Below are 16,987 nucleotides of genomic sequence, written 5' to 3' on the forward strand. Positions count from 1 at the left end.
GAGTGTCTGTCTGATATTCTCTACTTTAAGATCAATTAGTTAATAGAAATTGCATTTTATAAACAAAGTTTTATTCATAGAACTTTTATTGCAGAGAAAAATTGGCATCCATTATTTTTAAATTCCAGGTGCATTATTACTGGGGTCTTGATCTAAATTCCAGATTTCAAGGGAACTTTCTGAAAGCGTTTTGCAACAAATACTGTAACATTCTGATTAAACATTTTAAATTAAGAATCATGTCTTCTCTCTTCCAATTTGTTGTATAATTTAATTCTGTGTCATTAAAAAGTCAGATGGTACAAATTTACATTTAATTTGTTTTTTAACACAAAACCTATCTATTGAATGTTCTACATTCTGACAAAATCAGATGTTTTAATCTGTCTGACGATATTGGATAGGATTTGTTTTGAAAAACCTTTTGTTGGCAATTAAGTATCTCAAAAGTGTTGTTTCAAGAAGTTTGGATCAGATTCTAAGTTCACAGAAAGCCAGTCAAGTAAGAATGAATCCTTTGTCCAAGTTGCTGAAAATTTGCCCCTGAACAACTGTGGAAGAGTGACAATTTGTCAATTTGATGCCTGTGATCCTGAGCTATTACAGAAACCAAAAAGGTCATTATTCTTTCTATATGAAACAAAATCTCCACAACCAAGTACGTGACCCTGCTGTGATAAGCACCCAACAATACAATGTAGTAACTTAAGACAGAACTGAAGTAAATTATTTGGCTTTTATGAAGGAGCTGAAGGCTCTTGATTTACTTTGACATTGACCAGTCAGGAACACTGCTTTGAGAATATAATAAACCACCGTAGGAAACAATGTAAATTGCAATGTAAATATTTAAATAGCAATGATTTAAATGCTACACTATATAGAGAATGCTGTTTCTGTTCACATAGAAATATCACTATTAGCAAGCTGCTAATAGTTGAGGATGGAATCAACCATATTTTCATTACAAAACATATTTGACAGAATTGTGAAGACTGGAAAGTTTTACAACTACTGTATTTTGATTTCTTCCTTTCAATAAATCTGAAGGAAAAAATATTTTGAACAAAATATCCTTTACACTATCAATGATTGCTGACATAATGTTTTTTATTGTAGCACAGTAGATTCAGCAAATGTTTTTCCTTGTAAGAATGTGCTCAGTTAGTGTCATAGAGTCATTACAGCACTGAAATTGACTCTTCGGTCCAACTGGTCCACACCTACCAGGTTCCAAACTAAACTAGTCCCATTTTGCCTGTTATGCCCATGTCCCTCTCAATCTTTCCTATCCATGTACTTTTTAAAATGTCTTTTAAATGTTGCAACTGTACCTCCATCTACCTCTTTATCTGGCAGTTCATTCCATATATGCACTACTCTCTATGTGAAAAAGTTGCCTCTCAGGTCCCTTTTAAATCTTTCCCCTCTTGCCTTAAACTGGGATCCTATCTCAGAATTAGGTTAAGGCTCATAGGAGAGAATTGTTGTGCCACAATAACTTTGGGCTAGAAGTGCAAAAGAAAATCTAAGTTATTTTCTCTGATTGCATAAGTGGAATATTGTAGATGTTAAGATATGGACAGAGATTGGAACCAACCATCCATGTCCAACTAGCCTGTATTCACTTATTCTCTGAGGTGCTCACCTAGGATGATCACTTCAGTAAGGCAAAGTGTCCATGAAAGCATCACACAATATGGGGATAAAATTGGAAAAGGTCAGGTCCTGATTATGTAAGTGTCCTTCAAATTAGTGAGATATTTGGGGAAAGTACCAGTGTAGGTGTCGTGGAAGACAAATTGACTTCTGCACAAAAAAGCAGAGAAATCAATTTCAATTTGTAGCAGCAATCTGGTACCGTCAACCCTATAGCTGAGAAAGAGCCACCTACATTCTCCACATTCAAGGAAGATTGGGTTGAATCGTACTTATTTTTGGGTGTCAGTTTTGTTGAGATTCATGGAGGGTTTCCACAAGTCCTTGTAAGATCTCACTGCAACTTACAAAACCTGCCTCAGAGATTACTAATCCTGTCCATCTCACCTGATTCAAGCCTCATTCTACCACTTGTCATTGCTGGAAAAGTTGACAATCACCAGACATGTACCAAAACGTTAGCATTTGTGCATCTGAACAAGTGTTGGCAATCATGTGTTGTCCTTCACCGTGAGCATAATTGCACAACAGCAACAAAGCCACACTGCTACACACACAGCCTGACACATGCTGGCACATACAACCTCATTGACTTTCTCTAGTCACTGTTTAATTAGCCTTGGGTACATCCCATTTAATTACCCTGTTAAAGTCACCACTACTATCCCCCATTGCCCAGATGAGACCTGCATCTTGTCATTGTCCATTAGGTGAATATCATAGTCAATTGGACAATTTCAAAGATGGGATTTTATTGACTGTCAGCAAAATAACACAGCAAAATCAATAAATCATTTTAGCCTGCTGTTCTCTGCACAATTAAGAGCAGGCAACAAGGCAATATGATTGATGCATGAGGAGCTGACAGAATGGGAACTATCTTCAGAAGAAGAGGAGGAATTTCACTCGTGCAAAACAGAGCTCAGCTATATCGGATGCTACAAACCAGACAGGACATGCTTCACACTCAGTTCAAGTAGCTGAAAGTTGAGTGTAGTAGGAAATCATGGAAGTTAAGGTCGTTGTTGGTCATGCTAGCATTTGGTTTTTAATATGGGAGTGAACAGCAGGCTAAAATGATGTGACGCATTCTGTCTGGTCTATACAACCAGTCCAAACAATGAAACACATCCTCAGCCCAATCATCTGCTCCAACACAGTACTGACCGAAGCATGTGAATCATTTTATCTGTGTTCCAGAATGGTCAGGAAATTGGCCAATAGTTTCATGAATCATTGTGCTGGTGGGTAGCAGATCACAGATCACCTGAACATAAACTGAATGGAACACCCTGCTGTTGATGAGTTCTGCAGCATTACAATACCATCCTCTCAATGCTACGTGAGTACAGACCATGGCACCCAGCACCTGTGAGAAGCCAACTATATTGCCAAATTCTACATCCAGTCTGCAGTACTAACCTTATCATAAGGAAACAACACAAACTATGTGATTTCAAACAGATGGCATCGGTCACTGTGTTGATGCATTTGTGACTGCATGATTGAGAGACCCATACAGATCACACGTTGCTCCCCCTGAATTCAATGCAGATGTCACCTTCACAACAACTGGAAATAGATGGCCTCTCACTCCCCCAACCATTAGGTCACATTCCAGCAATTGACACAGTTCCATTATGGTGTCCTAAGACATATGAACATTGTGCTTTATTCATCCACAGGAAATTGAGTCAAAAGTCAAAACTTCTGGTTCTACTGTAGCACTGATGCATCCTGAGAGACCATGGATTGTTCCTCAGCCTTTGAGACAGCTTGCTGTTGGGACCATGGTCATTCTGCATCCACCTTTGCCTTCTAAACAATGCAGCCACAGTGACTAACATTCCACCAGCCACTGGGTATATCTCTCTTGCCATCATTGAACTATATTGAGATAAACAGACTCTGAGAATGTTAAGTGATGGCGTATCCTGTGGATGAGATGGTACACACATCTCGGTACAATGAGACACGTGGTATCCTGATACCTGTGTCTCCATTATTCATTCAGCTTCAGCCTTGGCAAGTGGTACAGGTGCGATCGCTGCTGAATGTCCAACACATAACATCAAAAGGAGAGAGTCTGCTGTGCTATGAACCCCTTTCCAACCCAGGACCACATCAACTATCAAAATATCATTGAGAGATTCAAGATGGCTGCAGTCTGAACAGTCTGCTGTGTTGACTCGGTGGGCCCTTTTAAATTAAGATTTAACAGATCTGGAGCTGAAATGAAGACATCCAAGGGAAGGGAGCACAGCAGGCAAGGCACTCCCCTACTATGTTGGGCACACCGCAGCCGTTACCTCGACTCCTGTGGTGGCACCCTTAGGTTCAGTGGAGCAACAGCATTTACTCACAGAGTTCACAAAACTCCACTAAAAAATCAGGGGAGTGCTGGAACCAATTACTGCAATGCTCACAAAGCATGAACAGGAAACCTGGGCTTTGGATCAGTGTGTAGAAGTGGTGGAACAGAGGACCGCAGCCTTAGAGGCCACGATGGAGATCTCCAACGGGTGGGTCTGATCCTTGGAAGGCAAGGTTCTGGCCTTACAGGAATAAATAGATGACCTCAAAAATCGAGGTCGGAGAAACAAACCTACAGATCTTGGTCTCACTGGAGTGTGAAGAAGGTGAAAAACTCTCTGATTTTCTCGAGAGGTGGCTTCTGGAGTTGCTGGGGCTGGAGATTGAGTTGGGCTGGGTGAGTGTGGAATGCGCCTAGTGCCCCTGCCCGGTCCTAGTGCAACTCCAGCATTACAATGAATGGCAATTAATAATAGAAACAGCCAGAAGACTGGGAAGAGATCCATTGGCTTTGGCTTAGAATGGTTCGAAGATAACGTTTTCTCATGACTTTTCTGGTGCCATAATTAAGAAAAGAAAGACCTTTGATGATGTAAAGAAAAAATTAAGAGATTTAACCATTCAATATTCTCTGAAGTACCTGGCAATTCTACGTTTCAATTATGGGGGACATGTCTTCAACTTCGACTTGGCGGAAAAGGTCAAAGAATTTTTGAACTTTGGCCAAGAGGGAAGGAGAGAAGGATGCGTGCAAGCAGTGGCATAATATAATTTTTTATCTTCCTTCTCTTTGGTCTTTTCCCTTTTGGGGTATCGGGCCTTATAGGTGTCGGTGTAAATTCCAGAATATTTTATATCTGTTTGGTGGTTATTAGTTATTCTACTGTTTGTTTTACTGGGTGAGGGATGGTTGCACCTTTCATGTAAAGATGTGTGAGGTTGAGATGTGGATGGGGAGGGGTGGGCATTCATTATTAACTTGTAGGAATACAAATAATATTTTTTTCCCTACTGCCTGGGTTTGGGACGCAGCCTTAACCAGAAGGTGCCAGGATGGTTCTGAGGTTGGGAGTGAATGCCCCTTTGGGCAAAGAGGGGGAGATCTCTGGAGATTTGTGTTTTTGTGTTTATTTGTTCAAATTAGAAGTAGAGGTTAGTTTTTTTAGTTTTAGTAGTTTTGGTAGAGCTTGTAGGAATAGTCCTTAGATTTAATAAAGTTTGTTTTTTTTTCAGTCGTCGCACATTGAATGGGCTTCTTCCTATCAGGGGACTGCGGGCTGTAGTGTACGGTCATGGCTAGTGATCTCTTCAGGTGGTGTACCTGGAATATAAAGGGGTGCCACTCCCCGATTAAAAGGAAAAAAGTGCTCTCAAATCTTAGGAAAGGAAGGGTTAGCATCGCACTGTTGCAAGCGACACATTTGACTGATGGGAAACATCTGAAGTTACAGCAGGAGGGATATGATAGGGTGTTCTTTTCCACCTTTAACTCCAAAAGCAAAGGAGTGGTCATACAGGTACGAAGGAATCTCCCATTTCAGGTGACAGATCAAAGCAAGGATGAGTATGGATGGTTCATCATTCTCAAAACACTGACACACGGAGAAGAGTATGGCATCCTGAACATTGACTGTCCCCTGGCATATCCTCTCCAATCTTTAGTTGATGCAGTCTCTAAACTAATGGCTCTTGGGATGCGCCATACGATTATAGGAGGAGACTTTAATTGTCTCATGGACCCTGGGGTAGACAGGATGCCAAAGAGGGCTGTTGGATACACCATGGCAGTCTAGACAGTTAGTGGACTTGTGTGAGGAGCTGGGGACAGTGAATGTGTGGATGTGCCTCCACCCGAATAGGAGGAACTTTACCTTTTACTCCAACCTGGACAAGTGCCACATAAGAATTGATATGTTCTTTGTTCCGTCAGTTTGTTTGGACTTAGTGTTGGCCTGCCAGATTGGAAACATAACTATTTCAGACCATGTGGAAGTATATTTAGATATTAAGACCAAAGGTAGGTGATAGACACGTGGCACTGGTGCATGGATACGTTTATGTTGAAGGATGACAAATTGGTACAGTGTATCACAAAGGAGTTTAGGGTTTTTTGGGACATGAATCGGGGTGCGGCCAGTAATCCATCAGTGCTCTGGGAAACCACCAAAACATTTTTAAGGGGTATGCGTATTTCATACTCGACAATGAGAAGGAGACAGAGAGGAGAGCAGCAGCGGATGCTTGAGGCCCGGCTGAAGGCAGCCGAACCGGCATATTATACCAGACCACCCATGGTCAAATCACAACAGGTCACGGCTCTCCAGGCTCCTCAGGACACAACGTTCATAACAAGTGGCAAATAGAGGGGTGTCCTTTGCAAAGCTAAGGCTGTTTGAATATGGGGATAATCCATGTAGGTACCTGGATTACCTGGCTAGAAAGAAAAGTGCTCCACAGTCCATTGTGTCTATTAAGGAGAGAACTGGCAATATCACTCATGAACAGATTCTGGGAGTTCTATGCAGAGTTATACCAGTCGGAGGGCTGTGGGGATGGAGAAATTGACTGGAATCCTTTTTTGAAAACTTGGACCTCCCGGTATAAACGCAGATCATGTCTCCCTTTTAAATGCACCTCTGACAGTACAGGAAGTGCAAGAGGCAGTTAGGCAGCTCCAAAATGATAAGGCACCCAGTCTGGACGGGTTCCCGAGTGAATTTTACAAGGAGTTCATACACATGTTAGCTGAACCACTGCTGGAAATGTATAGTCATTCATACAACCAGGACTGCCTTCTGCCCTCCCTTCAGGAGGCTAATAGCTCCTTTATTTTAAAGAAAAGGAAAGACCCCAAGGATTGCACATCATATAGACCCATTTCGCTGTTGAATATGGATTTTAAAATCCTATCAAAGGTTGGAGAAGGTGCTGCACGTTATTATAAAAGAGGACCAGATCAAGGGCCGCAACTTCTCCAATAATATCAGGCGGGTGTTGCATATAGTGCAAATATGTCAGCAGAGAATGATTCCGGGTTTGGTGTTATCCCTGGAAGCAGAAAAGGCTTTTGATTGAGTGGAATGGTCATATCTCTCTGCTGTTCTAGATCATTTTGGTCTGGGAGGGGCCTTCACCAGGTGGGTGGCAGTGTTATATAAAGGCAGCGGTTATCACGAATGGGGTTAAATCGAGCGATTTTGATGTGGAGAGGGACAACCGACAGGGATTTCCCCCGTCACCGGTACTGCTTACCTTGGTACTTGAACCATTGGCGGTGGCTATCTGAAAGCACCCTGAAATAATGGCACCAAAGGTGGGAGTTGGGGAACACAAAATCACTCTCTCTGCAGATGATGTCCTTCTGTTTTTGGCTAACCCTGAAAAGTCCATACCCCAGCTAATACAAAAAAATTAAGTTATTCAGAAGTTTTTCAGAATGGAGGTTAAGTTTCACAAAATCAGAATTCATCCCCATGGAGGGATTTGTGGAAGTACCGAAGCTGGAGGACGGAATGGAGTTTCCTTTTAGATGGTCACAGAAAGGTTTTCTCTACCTGGGAATTTTTATTACCCCTTTCTTCTGGCAACTGTACGGAGCTAACTTTGTGCAGCAGTTTGAGAGAATAAAGCAGGACTTGCAGTGATAGGAGGGATTACCCAGATCATGGCCATACTGTATAGCCTTGATTAAAATGAATATGCTTCCTCAGTTGTTATATCCTATTAGAATGTTCCCATTATTATAACCCAAACAGGTGCTGCAGAGGTTTGTGGGATGGCTTGGATCATTTATTTGGTGCCATAGGTGCCCCCTAATTAAATTTACCAAGTTGTATCTTCAGCAGGATATGGCGGGGGTGGACCTCCCAGATCTGAAGAGACACCAAGCGGGCACCCTGTTGTCATATGTAGGCAAATGGGTGCGCAATGACTCGAAGGTGATATGGCTTGACGTAGAGGCCTAGCAGGCAAAATGTTCCCTTCATAAATTTACAGTTCATGGATAAGATGAGATCGGTAGCTGAGCACTGTGAGAGTCCAATTATCATAAATACGGTAAAAGCATGGTAGATAATGCGGCAGGGTGAGGGCAATTTGCTTACGATCTTGCCGATCACCCCGGTTTGTGGGAACCCCAGGATTTAGACCGGGGTCAATGGACTCCGGCATCAGAAATGGGAGGGTTAATGAATTTCCTGTCTGGGAGATTTATTTGAGGGAGAGGTCTTGATGTCTTTCAGCCAATTAGGTCAGAAATACGGAATCCCTAATAAGGACCTTTTCCGATATTTCCAGGTTAGGGATTACATACAGAAGGAGGCCACGCTCTTGGCCCCAGCTCTACAAGCCGGATATAGAACGAAGAGTGCTCCAACGTGGGTGTGCTCGCTCAGTTAGTACCATTTATCACCCACAGAAAGGGAATGTCTTGGGGGACATGGAGATTTTGAATCAACTGTTAGGGGAAGAAATCTCATTAGAAACGTGGGAGGATATATGGGGAAATTAAAGAAAATTTCAGTATGCAATAAGGCACAAGCGATTCAATTGAAGATCCTACACAGGGCCCATATGGCGCCAGAGAGGTTAGCAAAGTTTAAGAAAGGATCTTCCCCGAAATATCCCAAACGTAAAAACATTATTGACACCCTTACACATCACTTTTGGTCCTGTTACAAGATCCACAGATACTGGTAGTCCATAGTGAATGAGCAGGAGAGGATTCTGGGAGTGAAAGTTGGGGGGGATCTGGTGTCCATCCTTTTGGGACAACCAAATATTCCCACTTTGGGTGAGCATGGGAAGAGGTTATTCAATATTCTTGCACACTGTACAAGGAAGAACACCCTAATAAATTGGATATCAGATAAGCCTCCAGGACTTGCAGGGTGGTACAGACTTGTGATGGAGCACATCCCTCAAGATTACCTGACAAGTATGTTATGCCATGGAATGAAGCAATTTTATATGACATGGCAGCCCTTTCTAAATTACATAGACAAGGATCTGTCGGAGGTACTGATTAGGGCCTTTAAATAGCCATGACGGCCAAATATGGTGATCTTGGGATCCTGGGGATAGTGGGATGGGGGCCTAGAAAATATGAGTATAATAACTGTTTCTCCCATAGACGGGAGCCTTATTGGAGCTGCTGCAGGTGAAGTAATGTAGCAGCACAACGTAGTGTAATTTAATTTTCATGGATTGTAATTTAATTTAATGTTATTTTATTTAATTTGAGTTTCTGATAATTTGGGTTGTTAAGTAAATATGAGATGACTGTATCTTGAAGAATAGCTGGCAGTTTATTGTCAACGTTACTGTAATATAACATAATAGTATATTATTTCTACTTTTTTGTACTTTTTCACTTTTATAACTTTCTTGGTTTGTTCTTTTGTAAAAGAGTGAAAAATGTTTTTCAATAAATATATACATAAAAATATATACATATCATTGCATCCAGAATAGACCATCATTAAACTTACATCATGTGATGAAGTGATGATCTCGGCCTCCCACAGCACCACTGGAAACTGCTCATTTGTCCAGCATTGGCCTCTTTTTAAGTCATTACTGTTAACTTTAGTATCATTGAGATACCAGTGTTCAATTTGCAAAGGACCAATGGCTTATGGCAAATTGCTTTTGCCCATATTTGAACTGTAAGCCTGTTCACTCTGCACACTTTGCAAATAAAAACTGACATGATTGCAAATTAAATGCAGCTCCAGTTTGCAAGTGCAGGCTTCCCTGTTCTCATACCCAGCATATGTGGAACCTGTTTTCGCACATCAAATTGACACTGACTTGTCCCAGCCATTTTCCATTGGCATTTCACATGTAGATAAGAGCAAAGGATGCCAGGCAACTCAGCTCTAGGTGGATACCAGTTCACCAGATACACCCCCATCCAGAATCTCTATGTCCCATTTCACTTTTTACCATCATGTCAGCCCACTTCACCCTATCTCCTCCATTAGTGAGTCACCACATTGAACTTTGCATCCAACTTTCCCCCAAGGCATGTGATTACACCTTCCTGATGTCTATCATAGTCAACTGTGGGGGCCAGATGGTGGCCACTGCCAATAATCACCCCCTTTTGTAACCTACTATGCCCTCAGATGCTATACCCTATTACCCCTTCTACACCCTGTCTTTTACCCTGTGACCATCTTTGTTCCCAACTTAACGTACACCTTGTTATTTTCTTCATCTACCCCACAGCCCTACCTGCCCCATCACCTTCAAGTAGTGAGGTCCCATTTATCCCTAACCATATTGATATGATACCTTTATTTCCTTCGGCTTTTGAGTTGCTATCATTTTTGAGACCAAAAGAGATATAAAGGGGGTGGGGGGGAGAAGAGTGACGTAAGAGGTGGTTTAGCCAAAAGTAAACTACAAAAAAAATTGAAAAGAACTATCTGAAAAGGAGAGATTGTCACCTAGCTGTGTTTGGGAATCATATTGGTTCTTGAGAAATTAGTCGGTGAAACTCAGGGAAGGTGTGTAAAAAATACAAGTAGTCTTGATTCATGAAATGTGAAACCCAATGATCCTGTCAGTCATGATCAGGTTCATTAAAATATCCAGTGAGTATGTCATTAAACTGCTTAAAAGGGACCTGAGGGGCAACTTTTTCACAAAGAAGGAGGTGTGTAGATGGAACGAACTGCCAGAGGAAGTGATAGAAACAGCTGCAGTTACAACTTTTGAAAGACACTTGGACAAGTACATACATAGGAAAGGTTTAGAGTGATATAAACAAATGGGAGTGGTTCAGTTTGGGAAACCTGGTCAGCATGGATGAGTTGGGACAAGAGGCCTGTTTCCTTACTGCATGGCCCTATGGTCAGTAAGGGCTACACAGGATGCAGCCTGTGGCAAAGTCTATCCTGTGTGGAATTCATGTACAATGGTGTACTGCCACTCCAAATGATGCTATGTGAATTAATTCATCCAACCCATGGGTCTAAAGTTATTTTTTTTCTCTCTATAAGGCAGGCCACAATTGTCATGTCTCGACTCAAGCTTTCTGAAAGAAAGCTCTCTAATTTTCATATCTCAGTGATCTGAAAGTGATCCATTCCAGCAGTAATGGGTGAGTAACTGGCAAGACTAGTTCTAAAAATACCATCATGATGAATCAAACGTTGACAAGAAATGTTCAGGAGCAATTCACTGTCTGCTGAGATTCCACAGCTTGTCTATTCCTTTTTGCCTCCGAGCTTGATATCATGACCAAAAATCACATCATTACCAAGGTCTTTAAGATTAGATTCGCTACAGTGTGGAAACAGGCCCTTCGGCCCAACCAGTCCACACCAACCCTCTGAAGAGTAACCCACCCAGACCTGTCTCCCTCTGACAAATGCACCTAACCTGCACATCTTTGGACTGTGGGACGAAACTGGAGCACCTGGAGGAAACCCACGCAGACACAGGGAAAATGTGCAAACTCCAAACTGACAGTCACCCAAGGTTGGAATTGAATCTAGGACCCTGGTGCTGTGAGGCAGCAGTGCTAACTACTGAGCCACTGTGCTCTCCCCCAAAAGCTTGGCAATTCCACCCGGTCACCCAAGGCTGGATTTGAACCCAAGTCCCTGGCACTGTGAGGCAGCAGTGCTCACCACACCGCTCAGTTAAAATGGAACATATTGCCCAACATGGGGCTCAAGCCTACGACTCTGAAATTACAAGTCTAGCTCTATTACCAAGATTACCAGCCTGGCTAGCTCTATTAACTGAGCTAGCCAGGCTTCAGTCCCAAGTAGCTGCAGTGATATTCATTTGCATACAAATTGTAAATTCAGAAACTTAATGATGTGCAATGAATGTTAGTGGGGCATTTCAACATAAAATGGCAATTTGATTTTTATTTCAAGACTTTGGGCAGATTTGTACACATACCCTTGCAATTTATAATGAAACAGAACTCAAGGCACATTTGTTTATCTGAAATTACTGGATCTTTTTCAAACTAATAAGGGCAACTGTGATTAATGTGTTATGTTGCAAGCATATTGGAAACAGCACTCATTGGTGACTGCCTCAGTGAGTGAATGATTGAATCAAACACTGAAAGTTCTAAAGAAGCTCATCAGGGCTCTCAGCATCTGTAGAGAGAGAAACAGAATAATTAATGTTCCAAGTTCAATCAAGCTCTTCATCAGAACTGAAATAGGTTAGAATTTTTTTAAGGGGGATCCAAGATGGCGGCGACCCAGCAAGACTGAGTCCACAGTGCTCTACCCAAAACTTGGGAAAAGTGGGCTATCCACCCCCACCACACTCACTAAACCATTTATAATAATTGTTAACCTTAAATAGTTACCTATTAGTACATTTAAATAGTCTAATACTAGCTGGAAAATGAGTAAAGGGAAGGGAACAGGCGGCTCTAAGAAAGCAGGGACCCCTCCCCCACCCTCTCCCTCTTCATCTGCAACAAAGGTGTCTTCAGCTACTTCAGGAGATTTACCAATGAAGATGAGCTTTGAGGAGATGTTTGCCAGGTGGGAGGCGAAGATTGATGCTTTTATCGATGAGTCTCGGCAGAGCAGAGAAGCACTATCAGCCGAGCTGCAGAAGCAGGGCAGAGACATTCAGGAATTGGAGTGCCGAGTCAGAGAGGTGGAGTCGAAGGCCGCAGCCTCAGAGACTAGGATAAAATCAACAGCCGACCACATCCGTTTTCTCGAGAATCGAGTCCAGAACCTAGAAAACCACATTGATGACCTCGAAAATCGATGTCGTAGAAAAAATATTCGGTTGTTGGGCCTGCCCGAGCAGGAAGAGGGAGGTCAGCTGACAGCATTCTTAGAGCATTGGCTGCCACAACTTTTAAATCTGCAGGCTGGATCAGGCCAGGTAAGGGTAGAATGGGCCTACCGGGTCACAGTACGTGGGCCCGGCTCAACCCAGCGCCCACGCCCGGTCCTGTTCCAGCTGCAGAGCTATAGGGAGAGGCAGATGCTCCTGGAAGCCTCAAGAAATCTGGGAAAAGATCCCCAAGCTATGACCCATAAAGGATCCAGGATCATGCTGTTCCAGGACTTCTCCCCAGCTTTGGTCCGAAAGAGGAAGGCATTCGATGAGGCGAAGAAGCGTTTAAGGGACTTAAATATCCAGTACTCCTTACGATATCCAGCGACGCTACGCCTTAGCCACGAAGGATCCATATATAACTTCGGATCACCGGAGAAGGCTAAGGAATTCTTGGACTCTCTTAAATAAACTGTAAGAGATTGTGGACGCTGGTCTGCCTTTCCCATTATTTTGGTTTACATCCCTTCATCTTTTCTTATCTTTCCCCCTATGTGTGTATGTATATATATATGTTGGGGCGTTTGGTTAATGTTGATGGGGAGAGGTGGTTACCTTATTCTATTTTACTTCTGTTTTTAGGAGCGGGGTTGTTTTTCTTTCCCCTGTTATTTTGTGGTATTATATTTAAGTATTACATGTTGAGATTGTAATCTTATAGTTATATATGGTATTAATATTCCCAAATATATTTAGATGTGGGTGTGGGTGGGGGTGGGGTGTTCACTGTTAACTCTAGCTTTATATTATATTTGAATTCTCCTCATTTTATTGAGGAACACCTGGGTCAAGGGTGGGGCACTGGTTGGAAGAGGGTAAGATGGACTGTGGGAGAGGAAGTGACGCTCCCTGGGAACAAGGGAGAAAATCTCCAATTCGGAATATTTTATATTTTTTATACTTAGAAAGAGTTTTTTGTTATATTGTTTTGAGTGTATCAGAGAATCTTTACTTTTGTAAATCTTGTATGCTCCATGCTCGGGATGTTCTAGATAGGGTTTCCCCTCCCGAGGGGTCTCGGATCTGTCCAGATGATTATGGCTGAACAGTCGGTTAAGTGGTGCACCTGGAATGTCAGGGGGAGTAATTCGCCAGTTAAAAGGAAGAAAATATTATCAAATCTTAAGAAGGAGAGAGTTGATATAGCTCTCCTACAGGAGACACACCTGTCGGATAAAGAACACTTAAAATTACGACAGGGCGGATTTGATCAGGCCTTTTTTTCTTCTTTTAATTCAAAAAGCAGGGGAGTCGTTATCCTTGTCCGGAAGAACTTCCCTTTGAAAATTCTAAATCAGATAAAAGACGAATCTGGACGATATATTTTGATTAAAGCCCTCATAAATGGAGAGGAATATGGGATCTTAAATGTATACTGCCCCCCGGCACACCCCTTTAAATTCATAACGGAAGCTTTTTCAAAACTGATGGCCTTTGGTGCCCGTCATACAATTATAGGGGGAGACTTTAATTGTATTATGGATCCGGAAATAGACAGGATTCCCAAGAGTGCCGCTGGAGTATCTCCCAGATCTAGACAACTGGCGGACCTGAATAAAGAATTAGGATTGGTAGATGTATGGAGATGTCTCCATCCACAGGGTAGAGATTTTTCTTTCTACTCTAATCCACATAAATGTCACACAAGAATTTTTTAAAATATTCTTTTGACAGAGGTGAAGGAGGGGCAAAGTGAACAGATGATGGAGCAATTCAGTGCAAAAATGAAGGGATTGTTGGTGGTGGAAGAGAAAAAAAGGATGTAAAATGTGCGTAGATAACTGTGTAAATGTGAGAGAATTGGTCCATTCTACTGAGAGCAAAGTAAACAAGATAAGTGTGGTGGTTTGTGGGGAAGCAATGTAAGTAAAATGGAGACCAGATATCATATGGTCAGACTCTGAAGTTGTAGAATCCAGCATTGAGTCCTAGAGGCTGTGAAGTGCTTATGGACACTGGGCTTCTTTTATGACAAACCAGTAAGCTGTAGACACTTCCTGAGGAACCTTGGGCACTTCACCAGTGAAGATGACTTCAACCTCGTGCCACTGCATCACCAACAGCAGCCTTCAGGTATTAGGGATCATGGCAGGAGGTGAACGGGAAGCTGAATGGAAAATTCCTGGAATATTCCACAACCAAATGGGGAGAGGTGATCCATTTCTCTTTCTTTGAAATTCCTTCTTGGTCAATCACAAGAAACACATTTTACTTCTTTTTTAATAAGCAAATAAATTCAGTTAACCACACCAGATAGGAAGGAAAGGCAATTTCAAGACTTTCTTGAGTGAAAGAAAGCGGAGTTTTAATATCTATTAATCTCAAGAAAAATAGGAAACCACAACAATCAACACATACACAACACAGGCAGTAAGCTTAAGAAAAGGAGGATTTCTCTACAAACAGAAATGTTCAGGCTGTTAGAGTTTAAAGGTTTTAGAGCCCCTCAGTTGTAGGAATGAAACCTGAGTCTAAATGGTTCAGCTGTTATCTGGTTGACTGGCAAAGTTGCAGACTCCCTTTGCTTCTCAGTCAACTGTAGTTTCATCCAAGTTGCTTTCTCCCTGGGCACTGGTTTTTGAGGGTGCAAGAAAGAGAGAGAGAGAGAGAGAGAGACAAGCAAACAGAATGTCTTGCAGTTCTTGCTTACAAATCTGTTTTTCCTTTTCTCTGCTATTCAGAAACAACTGTTGATAAAGATTCATTTGTGTTTATCTGAGTCTGCTCCTTGACTTTCCAAGCTGAATATTCCACAGACAGCCTTTCACCTCACAGTGTAACTGCCAGGAAGATGGGTATCAAGCAGGAGATGCAGATCTCAGGTTCAATACATTTTTAAAACGATGCTTATTTCAGTTCAAGTCGATACTTGTTTACTGATATTTTCATGGCTAGTCAGGTGACCTCAGCAGCCAATTTAGGTCAATATTGACCTCTTTTAAAACCATTTGTAATTTATGAAAGGTCTATTAAAATTGTATTAAAATCAAATATTGCAAAGTGAATATCGATAGGTCATGTTTACTACTATCACAGCAACACTTTAAAGCCGACTTTTTGATGATGGCCTTCAGTGGTCCCTTTAAGAATCTCTGATCAGTCAGGGAATCAAGGATTATGGGAAAAATGCAAGTTGTATGACGAATGTCAGATCAACCATGATCCTATTGAATAATAGAATCCCTACAATGTGGAAGCAGGGCATTTGGCCCATCGGGTCTACACTGACCCTCCAAGGAGCAAGCAACCGAGTCCCATGCAATCTCCCCTCCCCCACCCCCCCCCCACCCCCTTGTATTTCCTGTGGCTATTCCACATAACCTATACGTCCCTTGACACTATGGATAATTTAGCATGGCCAATCTACCTAACCCATGCATCTTTGGACAGTGGGAGGAAACCAGAGCACCCAAAAAACCCACTTAGAAATGGGGAGAATGTGCAAATTCCACACAGACAGAGCCCTGAGGCTGGAATCAAACCCTGGTCCCTGGTGCTGGAAGGCAGCAGTGCTAACCACTGAGCTACCATGTCAAATGGCAGAGCAAGTTTAAGGGTCTGAATGGCCTACTCCTGCTCCTATTTCGTACGGTTTTATGGTCTTATGAGTAAAGGAAAAGAGAGATAGGGAGATGTTTTGAGAAGAAATTCCATAAGTTAAGGCCTGTCTAGCTGCAAGCACAGCCTCAGATGGTGCAGCAGTAATATGAACGTATATACACATATATCCAAGTTACCAAGTTTGTAAGGCAATTGTTGCATGTCTGAATATAACATCATGCAGTGGGTGACCATGTGTAAGACAAGCTTTGAAACTTGGAAAAATGTTTCCAAAAATGAGGGGTCAAGTTACACAACAAGAGTAAAACAAGAATCTGCTACTGTTGGTGTAGTTGAGTGCTACTTTAAAATATTAAAATAAATAACACCACAAATTCAAATTAAATCAATCAATCAAGTTTTACTTAATAAATAATATGTATTCATACTTTTGCCACTGTCCGATGACAAATTGCTGGAATTTGGTCTTTGGGTCATTTCTATTGATCTCCTGCTGTTTATCTTCTACAAAACTGTGACACTAACTAATCTGTTATGAAAACTGGCAATTCTGATGAAAAAAGATTCAAGGTAAAAGGCTTCAGTTTAACAAAGTATCACTTCCCTCTATCTTTGGCTT

This window comes from Hemiscyllium ocellatum, chromosome 26, assembly GCF_020745735.1.
Source record: "Hemiscyllium ocellatum isolate sHemOce1 chromosome 26, sHemOce1.pat.X.cur, whole genome shotgun sequence".
Taxonomy (NCBI): Eukaryota; Metazoa; Chordata; class Chondrichthyes; order Orectolobiformes; family Hemiscylliidae; genus Hemiscyllium; species Hemiscyllium ocellatum.